The sequence below is a fragment of the Pogoniulus pusillus genome, chromosome 5 (genome assembly GCF_015220805.1).
Source record: "Pogoniulus pusillus isolate bPogPus1 chromosome 5, bPogPus1.pri, whole genome shotgun sequence".
Taxonomy (NCBI): domain Eukaryota; kingdom Metazoa; phylum Chordata; class Aves; order Piciformes; family Lybiidae; genus Pogoniulus; species Pogoniulus pusillus.
The window spans coordinates 38,778,579-38,791,008 of record NC_087268.1 but is presented as its reverse complement, the minus strand read 5'-3'; the positions used below and the strand labels follow the sequence as shown (position 1 = coordinate 38,791,008).

At 47.6% G+C, this 12,430-nt stretch overlaps 2 protein-coding genes across 7 annotated transcripts in view; one reads left to right on the top strand and one right to left on the bottom strand.

Annotated features, from left to right (window-relative positions):
• The window catches only part of GGACT (gamma-glutamylamine cyclotransferase), a 37,910-nt gene that overhangs the window by 4,645 nt on the left and 20,835 nt on the right, over positions 1-12,430 (bottom strand). Inside the window, exon 1 of one of the 5 annotated variants that reach the window (XM_064143826.1) lies at positions 7,121-7,183. The exons of the other annotated variants lie outside the window; for them this stretch is intronic. The gene's annotated coding sequence lies outside the window, so the exon portion shown is untranslated. Of the gene's footprint in view, positions 1-7,120; positions 7,184-12,430 lie in introns of those variants that run through there. 5 annotated transcript variants of the gene reach the window in all.
• Positions 1-12,430, top strand: part of PCCA (propionyl-CoA carboxylase subunit alpha) — a 358,591-nt gene that overhangs the window by 332,394 nt on the left and 13,767 nt on the right. The gene's annotated exons all lie outside the window — the stretch shown is intronic.

The following is a 12,430-nucleotide window of genomic DNA, read 5'->3' as shown; positions in this document are numbered from 1 at the left end:
GCATTAAAGTAGGCCAGGTCAAGCCCAGTTCTTAAAACTTGCAGGAGTGAAGCCACAGTTTGCTTTCCCTTGTTGGGACAGGGTGTGGTTTTTCAAAGCCTGAACTAATGGCCTGGGTCACACACTACCTGGGACACCCAGCATTGCCACCTCCCAGTGTGGCCTCCCTCTTCTGCTGAGGCTCTCTTTCACTTCGGCTCCACTCAGTGTTTGACCAAACAACATTTTACTGATAGAAGAGCTTGGTTGCAGTTTGGAAGTTTGAGAGTCTTCTTGTTTCACAGTAAAACAAAGCAGACAAGGCATTAATTATCTGAAAGCAAATTAACACATGTAAACTTCTGGTCATCTTGTGCATTTGATGCTATTAAAAAACCAAACCAAAATGGAAAAGAAAAGCAAGCAGCACGATGCTTGTAGCTGCAGCAAGCTAAGTACATACAAAGTGGGACATCCCCGAGACAAACAGAGAGTCAGCCTGTCACAAAGAGGGATGAAAAGGCTTTCACAACACACCTTACAAGCAAAATGAGGCAGGCTGGCACTGCAGCAGGGTTAAGTCTGACCTGGCGCTGACTCATTTCACAACCATGCTGAAGGATATTTGGTAGCCTCAGCACTGAGGTCCTGCTTACTGGCTGACTGACAAGTGCTGAAGAGCAAGCTGTGGCTCCATGGAGAGAAGTTGGGTGGCCTGCAGCAACCACTACTGCTACTGACGATTTTTTAGGTGACAAACCCCATTTAGAGAGCTGGCTGACAAGGGCAGACAGTGCAGCCCTCACAAGCACCTTCGCTCTTCCTGTCTGAAGGAGCTGTACAAGTGTAGTTTCCATTTATTTATTTTGGGGCTGGGTGGGACAAGAGATGCAGTATTTAAGCCTTAACAAAAAGGGAAGCTAGGGCAGCTGTCAGGAAAGCCAGGTAACACTGCATTCTTCCCCAGATACTCCAAAAAGGCTAAGCCACCTGAAGCAGCCAATCTGCACAAGTGCTAGCCCTCTCTTGAAAACAGAAGCTGAAGCATATTGTTCAATGCTTGTTTTTATCTGTGAGCACAAACCACTCAAAATTGGTTTAAATGGGATAAAAGTCTGGCTTTACTGAAAGGCAGGGTGGGGGGACACCAGCACCTTCATAGTTCCTTAGTTATTTTTCATGCTGTGCCCCATTTATCCCCCATCATTTCCACAGGGCAGAAGCAGTTCTTCCACTGTTCCATGGTTTCCCACATTTTGCCTTCAGTCACCGACTGGGCAGAGCCCACCTCATGCACAGCCCTCTGGCTGGGCCAGGCACACCATCAAAGGAGCACATGCAGCTCCTTTTGGAAAGAGAGTCATTAAACAACATAGTTCAAGTTTGACAAAAGCTTTAAAAGCAGACTGGAAGTAGAAACTTAAATCTGTGCTATTTACTCTTACTTCTTTTACTACTCTTACTTAGAGTACGCTGTGAGAACAGGTAGGTTACCCAAAAGCATATACTGCTGGCCAAGAAAAGTGTTATTTAACATAGTAGCAAAACACTTGTGAAGTAAAGAAACAGCTTTTCTCTCTAACAGAACACGGATTTCCAAGCAAAACTATCAGCTGCCTTTATTTACTGCCAAACAGCTTTTGCTTAATGAAAAAAGATTGCACTGAGTTTTCTCCCTCCCTTCGTATTTTATCAGATATACTTCAGCATAATTTATCCTTCATGACACAAACGAGGTGGTCTCTTTTTTTTTTTTGGATGCTGTGCATTCCCTCACAATAAAAAGGGCATTAATATTCAGTCAGTCTGACTCTGTTTTATAAGGAAAAAAAAAAGTCATTACCTTTCAGACTGTGTTTTGAATAACAAACACAGCTCCTTCAGGAAGAAGCTTTTCCCAGTGGGGCCTGAGAAAGGATCAGAGTTAAGCACTGAAACATGCAATTAATTCCCATTAGGGGATTAGGGCACTCGCGTTCACTTTGCATCAGAAAAATGAATTGTGAATGAAATTGTTCACAACCAAGAGGTTACTTGGCAAAGTTAAGAAATAAAGAGGGGGAACCTCAAAGGCACATAAAAAGCTCACTAGCGAGTGGTGCATCTGCAGGAAAAAGATAGGCTTAATTTCCATTAAACAAAAGCTCTGTCCCTACTGTGCAGCTGGAGAGAAAACTTCCCAAAAGTCTGCAGGGAAGCGTTAGCCCTCCTGAAATAGGTGAGAATGAAGCACAGATTTCTGATGGCCTGGCAGCTGGCTACTCAGAAATGTTCCTGGTTTAAATAAACACACTCGTCATCCTAGTGCAAGGCTCACAACATTCAGCAGCAACAAATGAATTTGCTAACCTAGGTTAGGTGTTTCTAAGTCGGCATCTCCCATCACACTGCTGCGGGCCACAGCAGCCCTGTTGCTTTACGTGGCAAGAGCTCGGTGCAATTATTTCTACTTAAACAAAAACAACACGAAACAAACAAACAACTTAAGAAAAATCAAAGCAAAGCAATCCCCAAGTCCAGACGAAGCCAGCTGAGGAGTGTCTGAAATAAATTAGGTGAAGCCATTTTCTGCACGTCGCTGCATGTGAGTGAGGTGATGTAGAGAGCTTTCTGTGCAGTAAGCCCGGGCCCCATGCGCAGCAGCGCTGCATCGTTTCCAGCACATGGGCTTCCTAAACACTTTTAGCCACCTTGTGGCAGCAGAGTAAAGAGCAGAATTTCATTTGAGGGTCATTTCAGAGACTTCCCACTAAGCAGCCGAAAAAGAGTTACGGACAGCATCCCTTCCTTCACTGGCTTACCAACGGGAAGTTGTCTTTTCTCCTTTAACCCACTTTGACACTTCTTACCTATACTAAACCACCTCAGAGAGAAAGAAAACCCACCAAAACCCAAAGAAAAAAAAACACTCCCAGGCTCTATACTGAGTATTAGCTGCCAGGACAAAGCAAATCAATTCAGAAGGTATTTTCATGAAATATTCATGCCAGAATCATTAAAATGTAATAGCATGGGGAGCTATCATAGAATCAACCAGGTTGGAAGAGACCTCCAAGATCATCCAGCCCAACCTAGCACCCAGCCCTGTCCAATCAACTAGACCATGGCACAAAGTGCCTCAGCCAGGCTTTTATAAACACCTCCAGGGACAGTGCCTCCACCACCTCCCTGGGCAGCCCATTCCAATGCCAATCACTCTCTCTGGGAAGAACTTCCTCCTAACATCCAACCTGTACTTTCCCCGGCACAACTTGAGACTGTGTCCCCTTGTTCTAAAGCTGTATGCTATCTCTTCAAGATACTTCTTTTTGCTATGAAAGGCGACCTGCTGAACTGCACACAGGACCCATTGCTAGTTAGAATCATAGAATCGGTCAGGGTTGGAAGGGACCACAAGGATCATCTAGTTCCAAGCCCCCTGCCATGGGCAGGGACACCCAACCCTAGAGCAGACTGGCCACAGCCTTATCCAGCCTGGCTTAAACACCTCCAGGGACAGGGATTCAACTGCCTCCTTGGGCAACCCATTCCACTCTCTTGGTGAACAACTTCCTCCTCATGTCCAGTCTGAACCTACCCTTCTCCAGCTTTGCTCCATTCCCCCTAGTCCTGTCACTCCCTAATATTCTAAAAAATTCTTCCCCAGCTTTTTTGTAGGCCCCTTCAGATACTGAAAGGCCACAATAAGATCACCTTGGAGCCTCCTTTTCTCCAGACTGAAGAGCCCCAACTCTGTCAGTCTGTCCTCATAGCAGAGGTGCTCCAGCCCTCTGATTGTCCTCATGGCCCTTCTCCGGATGTGCTCCAGCACATCTGCATCCTTGTAATGGGGGCTCCAGAACTGGATGCAATACTCCAGGTGGGGTCTCAACAGAGCAGAGTAAAGAGGGAGAATCACCTCCCTCGACCTGCTGGCCACACTTCTGATGCAGCCCAGGATCTGGCTGGCCCTCTGGGCTGCAAGTGCACACTGCTGGCTCATGTTGAGCTTCTTGTCCACCAGCACCCCCAGGTCCCGTTCCTCAGGGCTGTTCTCCAGCCAGTCACTGCCCAGCCTGGATTTGTGCTTGGGATTGCCTTGACCCAGATGCAGGACCTTGCACTTGGTCTTGTTGAAGTCTAGTTGCTTTATTATGTGGGATGCAGAGGACAGAAAACAAAGTAACTGTAAGTAGCTGTTTCAGGAAGGTGCAGGTAGGAGATGTTGGGTGAAAGCAGGATCATCTCATAACCAGTGCTGGCCAGCAGCCTGGGTTGCTGCTTGGCATTAGCAGTGCTGGGGCTGCATCGCCATATCCATGCTTGCCCTTGCCTACTGATGGTCTTTCGGGTCAGGGCTTTAAATTCCCCTCTTAGGACCCAACACCTCCAACACTGAGAGAGGGATGGGTGGCAACAGGGCCAGTCACTGCTGCAGTCAACATGCAGATGAAAAATGTTGCAATCAGCCTCTTTGCTCCGAGGTTGTGCCCAAAACAAGACCGACCTTCCCATGCAGCAGCGCCTTCGACGGAAATCATCATCCTTTCTCTGCAATTCGGACAACCAGGAGATGCTGCCACCTTCTTCTGAAAATAAACCGAGAACTGGCACGTACGCCAGCTCCAGGGCTGCTCCTGACCGTGGTAGCAGGGGCTTGAGGTTTTTATCTTGCTGAAGTTTTTCCTTGCGACTCAGAAAGTATCCATTTCTCTCTCCATACAGTAACATTATTTTCCCTTGAGAAAAAGTCTCTGTGTTGGCTCGGTGACCAGATATAGTTACACATTAATTCTTCAGAAGTTTCTTAAAAACTGTAGGAAACAGGTGAAAAAACAAAATGCCTTGAACTTTAAACTTGAGCCCAGTCTGTTTGAATGAAGTGAGTTTTAAGGTCACTCTTCACTCAATGCTAACTTTCAAGAAGGACTAACATGCCAGAGAGGACTCCTGGGACCGCATCCTGTTGGTCCTTTGATGCTTTCATTTTGTTGCTTGCTATTTTCTTTATAGCACAGACAAGGGCTTCCTGCCCGGGCCGACCCTTTTCCAACCTTGCTGAATACCTCGGAAAAAAGTTTATGGCAAGACACCTTTCTTATATTAACCACAGAGGCACCAGTGAAACGATGGCTCCTTTGAAATCAAGAGGTTAGGGTCTCCTCACAGCAGTTGTCCGCTCAGAAACTGCGAGGTGCTGGTTTGTGAAAACAAACATGAGTATTAAGAGTAACCAGTGCCATGCTGGATGCTACAGGGTGCTACCTGAAACGCCACTTAACCTTCTTTGTAGATACTTCTCATTTCAGTTTTGGATAGTTTAAGCTCCAAAGCAACAAATATGCCTGTGCTTATGCTGGAAGATCTTGGAAGCATTTATCAGCAGGAGGCAGAGCAAGGATGCTTTCCTTTTGGACAGGCATCAGTCGCAGCACTGCTCACATGCCTTGCACCCATTCAGCACCACAGCAAATATTTGATTTTTGTCTGTTTGAGACCATCTCAAATCACTCTCAGCTCTACTGCCCATACAAACTACGTTAGATTAATTTTCACTACTACCAGAAAGAGTTTTCATTCCCAGAGTGACTATTAGGAGCAGCTGCAGAGGCCTCCAAGTGACAATAAGATAAAACCATCACATGTAAAAAGATGTGAGGGGATGCAGTGCAGAAACATACTGGACACACTGTTTGATTAACAGGCTAAATGCAGAGACAGGAAGGCATTTCCAGCACAGTAGAAGGACAAGAAAAGGAGGACAAATAAAATGGGAAGTCAGTGGGTGTGGACAAATTGAGGGGTGTGTGAGTTATCCCCCCAGGAGAATACTGTACCAATATTATTGACTGTTCCATCCTAACACTGAGCGACATTGTGTGAGCCTCAGACAGAACATTTTATCGAGGTCTGGTTACCAGGGTTCAGAAACCCGCAGACTACAAAAGTGGTTGGAAAAAACTCACAAGAGAACACTGAGTCCAGGACTGTTTATCTGGGGCACACACTGAACAAGCAGGAGTTTAAACCAGAGCTGACAAGATGGAGCATAATCACTTACAAACACAGGTGAAGGTGTTACAGAAGAGACAACTGGTCCTCCACATCTATGAACACAAAGCTGGCCAAAATCTATGTGTGGAATAAGTCACACGGATGGGATCAGCTTTCTAATCATAAGAATATACAGAGCATAAGGAGAACTGTAGCTCACCACAGACCGGTTTGGCAGCCCACTCCTATCTGGGAGTGGACAATGGGAGATGCCTTATCAAGAGTACAAGAACAGGGCAAGGCAACTTTCAGACTTTGCTCTGGACTTCCTAAGCCAGGGGCACCACTGACAAGTGTCACGGTGCATAAAAGCCTCTGCCTTCTGTGAACTCACAGAGCAGCTTTTGTGAAGGGCCAGCAATGGCAGCAGCCCATTACAGGCAGTCCCACACCTGGACTTCATGCAAAACTAAAACTGCTTTGGGTTTTTTCCCCTGCTGCCTGCTTGCTTCCTCTGATGGTCCTTCCTCTATCTGTGGTGTCAGCATCTCCTCAGTGCCACCCGCTACTTTCTGAGCTCTTGCTGCCTTGTAGGCTGACAAATCCCCATCTATTTAACAGAACAGAAAATGCTCCTTTCCCACCTCTTCCTCTAGCTTTTCTGGTTCTCCTGTAGTTTTTTGAGATAGAGAACTGAGAGTGGATAAACCATGTATTTATACAGACACATAAATCTTCACTCCTGTTTTGTTCACACTCCTTTCCCTCTAATGCCTTTTCAAGTGCTACTGAGCAACGGACTGACATTTCAGAAGAACACAGCAATACCTCAAGCATTTTATTCATAAGAAGCAACTGGGATATGAAGTGTTTACTGAAAATTCAACACTGCTGAAGCTGTGAGAACTGGAACTCTTGAAAAATAGGCACTTGTCCAAACTATCATGGATGCTACAGTTAATCTTGCCTTAGGGAAAGGTAGCAGGTTAGAGGGCTTCTCAAAATCCCTTCAGCATTGTGGGTCCTTATGTGGCTGTTTCAAGCACATGGAAGCTAATTTATGTCACATACATAGACATTTCTCAGCTTTGCACCTTTAGCATAAATGTTCAAACTGTTCCAGCTACATGAAAGGAAAAACAAACCACCACCAAACCCAAAGCATTACCTTTAAATGCCAGACTGCTGTTCCAGAAAAAAGTAGAAAACAACTTTTGATAGGGCAGCTCTGCTATGCCAGCCCTGCTCTGGTACTCTCTTGGATGCTACCATGAATTTGAAGTGCTTTCCATCATTGACATGCAGAGCATAGCTCTGGGTTTCAAACGGCTGACATCCTGAAACTCAGGACACAGCCTGCAGCTTGGACGGGTTCCCCGCGAGGTCAGCACACTGATTTACATGCCAATACCCAGAGCGGTCAGTCCGCCGCTTTGGACTGGGAAGAGCATCCCAGCCTGCAAAACATGGCAAACACTGAGAGTACCTAAGCATGGGAATGGGCTTTTCTGCACTGAAAAGACAGAAGGGGAAGAGAGAAAGGACGGGGTCGTGTGCAAGATCATGATGTGCCTTTCCAGAAGGAAAACAGGGGAATGGCTGCACAATGATGCTCTGTAAGGAAGGGAGAGGTGCCCAGGACATGGCACGGTACTGTCCTCTTGTCCCTTGGGAGTGTGATTGAGCTTAGAATCACAGAATCATAGAATCAACCAGGTTGGAAGAGACCTCCCAAGATCATCCAGTCCAACCTAGCACCCAGCCCTAGCCAGTCAACTAGACCATGGCACTAAGTGCCTCAGCCAGGCTTTTCTTGAACACCTCCAGGGACAGTGACTCTACCACCTCCCTGGGCAGCCCATTCCAATGCCAATCACTCTCTCTGGGATGAACTTCCTCCTAACATCCAGCCTAGACCTCCCCTGGCACAACTTGAGACTGTGTCCCCTTGTTCTGTTGCTAGTGCCTGGGAGAAGAGACCAACTCCCACCTGGCTACAACGTCCTTTCAGGTAGATGTAGACAGCAATGAGGTCCCCCCTGAGCCTCCTCTTCACCAGGTTAAACACCCCCAGCTCCCTCAGCCTCTCCTCACAGGGTTTGTGTTCCAGGCCCTCCACCAGCTTTGTTGCCCTTCTCTGGACACATTCCAGCACCTCAACATCTCTCTTGAATTGAGGGGCCCAGAACTGGACACAGGACTCAAGGTGTGGCCTGACCAGTGCTGAGTACAGGGGCAGAATAACCTCCCTTGTCCTACTGGCCACACTGTTCCTGATGCAGGCCACGATGCCATTGGCTCTCTTGGCTTGAGGAGAAGCTGTCAAATAAAGCCCCATCGTTCAGCAGCAGCAGCCTCCTGCTGCCAGAAGCCTGGGCTTTGGAGGCCTTCTTATGCCTTTGCTGTGTCCAGCAGCAGTGGTGTCACAGCATGGGGCTGCTGGCAAGATGCACTCTACCCAAGCGAGATCCACAGACTCGCAAGCACCTAGCAGTACTTTTTAGGCCTTGTTTTGTGGCTGGCCAGACAAGATGGCAGCTGGGAATCCAAATCAAATAGTGGGAGGTAGCTCTGGCCTGCAGCTCCACAGGCAGTAACATAATGGCTCACCTATATGAGCTGGGGTGCCAGAGTCACGGAGCACCAAGCGGAGGTGTCACTGCAACACGATGCCAAAAATCAGACAGTGCCAAAAATCAAACCGAAGCACAGATGCTCAGGGAACAAAAACTGCTCTGCCAGTGCTGGAATGTGAACAGAGAAGGGCAACAAGGCTGGTGAGGGGCCTGGAACACAAACCCTGTGAGAAGAGACTGAGGGAGCTGGGGGTGTTTAGCCTGAAGAAGAGGAGGCTCAGGGGGGACCTCATTGCTGTCTACAGCTACCTGAGGGGAGGCTGTAGCCAGGTGGGGATTGGTCTCTTCTGCCAGGCACCCAGCAACAGAACAAGGGGACACAGTCTCAAGTTGCGATGGGGGAGGTCTAGGCTGGATGTTAGGAGGAAGTTCATCCCAGAGAGAGTGATTGGCATTGGAATGGGCTGCCCAGGGAGGTGGTAGAGTCACTGTCCCTGGAGGTGTTCAAGAAAAGCCTGGCTGAGGCACTTAGTGCCATGGTCTAGTTGACTGAATAGGGCTGGGTGCTAGGTTGGACTGGATGCTCTTGGGAGGCTTATTCCAACCTGGTTGATTCTATGATTCTATGATCCATGTATGAATCTGAGAACACTGTCACAACAGAATCACAGAAACATTCTGCTTGGAAAAGACCCTCAGAATCACCAAGTCCAACCACCAACGCTGCTCTACAAGGTTCACCCTAAACCATATCCCCAGGCACCATGTCCAAAGGACTTTTAAACACATCCAGCGTTGGTGACTCAACCACCTCCCTGGGCAGCTCACTCCAATGCCTGACCACTTGTAATGGTTTGGGTGTTCTCTGCTCCCTCACACTTTGGAAATCACCCAGACTAGACACAGCCAGCTCTGGGAATTGAATGAAGCTTATTATTTACAGCTGGCACTATATACAAGCAGATATTTACGGTATATACAGAAATATACAAGGTAAAAAGGTAATACAGAAACACAACAACCCTCCCAGAAACCTGAGTCCCCAGGAGGGGCTCCCAACTACCCCTTCACCTCCCCCCTGCCCCTCTCAACCTTACCCCAGTCCCAAGGAAGAATGGAGGTTTGTCCAGGGGGTTAGGAAGCAAAGTGGATTAGTCACAGAAATGGCAAAGAGGGGTGAGGTTAGAGATGCAGCTCAGCCAGTCCCCCAGCAGCAGAAATCAGTGCCTTATCTATGTTTTGATTCTTATTCTTATCCATCTCAGCAAGCCAATGAGTGAGGTAGACATCAGCCTTGTTTTCCTTTCACAGCCTGTAATCTAGTCCTTCTCACCAAATCGTTCTCCTAGCTTCAAACTAGCACACCACTCTTTCTGTGAAAAAGTGTTTCCCAATGTCCAGTCTAAACCTACCCGGTCACAGCTTGAGGCCATTCCCTCTTGTTCTATCACTAATTACCGGTGAGAAGAGCCCAGCACCAGCCTCTCCACAACATCCTTTCAGGTAGCTGTAGGTAGCAATGACATCTGCCCTCAGCCTCCTCTTCCTCAAACTAACCACCCCCAGCTCAATCAAGTCACTCCTCATAGGATTTACTCTCCATGCCCTTCCTTGGCTTCGTTGTCCTCCTCTGCACTAGCTCTAGCACCTCCACACCCCTCTTTGTAATGAGGTGCCCAAAATGGAACACAGTACTTGAGGTATGGCCTCACCAGAGCAGGGCACTGCATTTTTCTTCCTCCAGAAACCAGGTACCTACCCAAGCATGAACCAGCTACTGAAACACAAACCTTTGACCAATGCGGCAGCAAGAGTGCATTAAGGGAACTCCAAAAGACTGTTTTCTTTTGGGGTTTTTTTCAGCCTGTGATTCCCTGGGAAACTTACAGGCTGCTTTTTAGTGCCAAGGAAAGGTAATTCATACACATTTACAGTATCCATACATACACACAAGGATTTTCTACACAAAGCTATGTTCTGCTTGTAAAGTGTTAGTGGCCCACTAGAGGAGGGAGAGAGAGAGGAAGATTAAAACCAGCTGCGCTGGAGGATCTGCCAGACTTAAACACAAACAATACTTTAAATGCTCAAGCAGGAAGGATACAAATGCTGTGGTGTAATGGCCAAGCTCAGAAGCAGGGTTATAAAAAAAAATGTGAGGTTTGGATGGGACAGTGGATAATAAGGTACCCACAGAAGATAACACACACTTCGATGCTTTCTTATTTGTCAGTATGCCACAAGGAAGCAGTGGAAGGAGAGGCTCTTTGACATTTGCTAAGGTTACTAATGGTACACAGAAGGAAAAGTGAATATTCATGTAACAGTAAGGGAGAATTGTAGGACTAGGGCTGTTCAGCCTGGAGAAAAAAAGGCTTTGGAGAAACTTTATAACTACATTTCAGTACCTGAAGGGGACCTACAGGACGGCTGGGGAAGGACTGTTTATAAGTGCTTGCAGCGACAGTACAGGTCTACAACTACCTGAAGGGCGGTTGTGGCCAGGAAGAGGTTGCTCTCTTCTCTCAGGTGGCCAGCACCAGAACGAGAGGACACAGCCTCAGGTTGCGTCAGGGGAAATTTAGGCTCGAGGTGAGGAGAAAGTTCTTCACTGAGAGAGTCATTGGACACTGGAATGGGCTGCCCGGGGAGGTGGTGGAGTCGCCGTCCCTGGAGCTGTTCAAGGCAGGATTGGACGTGGCACTTGGTGCCATGATCTAGCCTTGAGCTCTGTGGTAAAGGGTTGGACTTGATGATCTGTGAGGTCTCTTCCAACCCTGGTGATACTGTGATAGGTGCAATGGTTTTAAACTGGAGCAAGGCAGATTTAGGCTGGACACAAGGTGGGAGTTCTTTACAATGAGAGTGTTAAAATACTGGAACAGGTTGCTCAGGGATGTTGTTGAGGTCCCTTCCCTGAAGACATTCAAGATCAGACTTGATGTGGCCCTGGACTGCCTGATCTAGTTGGAAGTGCCCCTGCTCACTGTGGGGGGCATTGGACAAGATGCAATCTGTGAACCTGTGCTTGGTTTGCAAGTGTAATTCTGAAGCAAGTCAAACCAGTGGCCTGGAGGCAGACGTTGAGCAAGCAGCAGAAGATGTAAACAGACAAAAAAAAAAATTCAATGTATCTTCTTTGTGATACACAGGAATATTAGAATATTATCCTTCCACTCACTTAAATTGCCCAGGTCAAGTCTTTTAAACTTAGTATCATAGAAACAACCAGGTTGGAAGAGACCTCCAAGATCATCCAGTCCAACCTAGCACCCAGCCCTAGCCAGTCAATTAGACCATGGCACTAAGTGCCTCATCCAGGCTTTTCTTGAACACCTCCAGGGATGGTGCCTCCACCACCTCCCTGGGCATCCCATTCCAATGCCAATCACTCTCTCTGCCAACAACTTCCTCCTAACATCCAGCCTAGACCTCCCCCAGCACAACTTGAGACTGTGTCCCCTTGCTCTGTTGCTGGTTCCCTGGCAGAAGAGATCAACCCCCACCTGGCTACAACCTGCCTTCAGGTAGTTGCAGACAGCAATGAGGTCCCCCCTGAGCCTCCTCTTCTCCAGGCTAAACACCCCCAGCTCCCTCAGCCTCTCCTCATAGGATTTGTGTTCCAGGCCTTTCACCAGCTTCGCCACCCTTCTCTGGACACATTTCAGTACCACAACATCTCTCTTGAATTGAGGAGCCCCAGAATGGGACACAGTACTCAAGGTGTGGCCTGACCAGTGTTGAGTACAGGGGAAGAATAACCTCCCTTGTCCTGCTGGCCACACTGTTCCTGATGCAGGCCAGGATGCCACTGGCTCTCTTGGCCACCTGGGCACACTGCTGGCTCATCTTCAGCTACTATCTATGTATTATAATATATATTATAGAAAAAATATATATTG